This window comes from Muscardinus avellanarius (genome assembly GCF_963383645.1).
Source record: "Muscardinus avellanarius genome assembly, chromosome: 1".
NCBI classification, from domain to species: domain Eukaryota; kingdom Metazoa; phylum Chordata; class Mammalia; order Rodentia; family Gliridae; genus Muscardinus; species Muscardinus avellanarius.
This window is the reverse complement of record NC_137786.1, coordinates 178129411-178131765: the sequence shown is the minus strand read 5'-3', so window position 1 is coordinate 178131765 and position 2355 is coordinate 178129411.

Sequence of the window (2355 nt, the reverse complement as noted above, 5' to 3'; positions counted from 1 at the left end):
GCCCAGGGCCCTGGTCCTAGTCCGGCTCTCCTGGGTCGTCCGCGGAGGCTCCCACAACGTCGTCTACGCGGCTGCAGATGCTGACGCCACCTTCCCGGGACCTGCAAGACCGGTTTGGGGATGGGAGTCAGTGCGCTGGGGGCGCGGGTGGGGCTGCCCGGCTGCCCGGGGTCCTGGGCTGGTGGAGAGCTGGAGATAGGCAGGTGTCGGCCCCGGGCCAGGGCGGACCGGCACCGGGCATCCCCCCCCCCCCGGGCGGCGTGGAGGCTGCGCGGCGGGACGGGTGGCCCGCGGGAGCCCGTCGGACGCGGGGGGCGCGGGGTGCGGGACGGTCCAGCGGGACCCCCACGGCCGCGGTCCGAGCAGCTCAACTAACTCGGCCGCTGGCTGGGGCGGCGGGCCGCTCACCTGTGCCGCCGCTCCGCCGGGGCCCGCCGGGCCGGGGTGCCAGCGCCGCGCCGCCGCCGCTGCCCGGGCGACCGGGGGCCGCGCGGGGGGCCTGGGGGAGGAGCAGTGGGGCCGCCGCCGGCCCCGCCCGCGCCCCCCGCCCCGCGCGCCCCCTCCGCCCCCTCCGCCCTCCTCCTCGGGGCCGGGCTGGGGGCTTCGGGCTCCGCTCGCCGCGCTCGGTATTTTCCAGGCTGCGGAGGTAAAGCAGACCGAGCCCGAGCCCCGCCCCGCCCCGCCCGCCGGGTCCTAGCGCCCGCCCTTGCCCGCCCCGGGAGGGGACCCTGGGGGGCAGCCCTCCGCTGGGCCTGGGGGAGGGTAAGGAGTGGCCAAGATAGAGCGGGCTTCCAGAGGAAGGGCGACAAGGCGCTAGAGAGAGATTCTGGAAGTTAATTGTGAACCCCTCCTCTCGCCCCCCCCCCGTACGCACCTCTGCAACAACCTATGTACACGCAACACCGTCCCCAGAACACCCCAGAGATCCAGAGACGGGCACGCGCACAACCACGATAATCAAAGACTAACTTGCAGGGATGACAGCCCCGCCGCGGCTCAGAGATGCCCACAGCTTGCAACCCCAGCAACCCAGAGGCACTTCAAGCCTGCGTACACACAACCCGATTCCCAGTGGGGTGTGCAAACTTAGCCGGAAGCTGACCCAGGCCGAAAGGCTCAGGGTTCACGAGCTAGCCAGACTTGGGCAAAATCTCTACTCTAGAGGCACTCCCACCTGGGAGCTTTGCCCACCGCCCCTCCAGCCCCTGACTCTAGACCTTGACCAAGCCACCCCTCCTAGGCGCGCCTGTGGGTACATACACTTCCTATGGATTAGACTAGGTTCTCAATAGCGGGGGGGGGGGGGGGGGGGGGCGCACAGCCCTGGCCAGAGCTTCAGATCTCCAGGGAGTTACATCCACCAGCATTCCAGCCATCCTTTCCAGTCTGCAAGACTGCCGCCTGCTCCCTGGGTCCTAGTGCCAGATCTGCCTCCATCTACTCTGAACAGAGGCCAGGAGGTCAGAGGCCAGACCGGTATTGGGCCAAAGAGGGGGCAGGGAGGGCTTGTGGTGAGCTCCTCTGGATGGCCAGCTAACTGGGTCAGGGTCAGAAGAGCCCCTGGCCATCCTGACCAGAGGCCAGGTCAGCCTCCAGGCTACCTGCTCTGCCCTGATGCCTGCCCCTGCTCTCTGGGCCTTGGTCCCACCACATGGGGAGGGCATCAGAAGGCACCTCCTGGCCTCTCACCCAGAGCTCTGGGGTGGAACAGCTCTACTTATAGACACTGAGATAAAAACGGAGAGTCAGCTCGGTGGGTTCACAAATAGAGGTGTCTCTTCCTGAAGTGCTTAGGGCTCTGAGATGTTTGTAAATCAATTTAGAAAATGAGCAGGGAGCCATGCCAACAAGTGACCCCAAATGACATTCTGCAGAGTGAGTCCCACAGCATGAGGTGCAGGTGCCCTGAGGCCTGCACGATGACCTTCCACTTCCAGGCCTCCCACCTGCACTGTGGGAGGTAGTCAGGTAATCACTCCCCTCATCCAATCCCACACTCCTGAGCGGTGTCTGGGAATAGCCGGGTGCAGTGGCACATGCCTGCAATCCCAGCACCTGGAGAGGCTGAGACAGGAGGACCACAAGGGTCCTAGTGGAGGTAGATCTGGCATTAGGATTCCAGGCCTGCTGGGGCAAGTTAGCAAGATCCTGTCTCAAAATAATTTAAGAGGCCAAGGCAGTAGCTGAGAGGTAGAGTGCCCTGGGTTCAATCCCTGGGACTTCAAAAGAAACAGTTTAGGAGTGTGTAGGTGTGGGAGTGGGCTGGCTGTCAGCTGGGATGCCTGGGCCTGATTCTTGATCTGCTTCCTCTGCCCTGGCCTAACTCTACGCAGGGCACAGCCCTGCCCTGGTCTC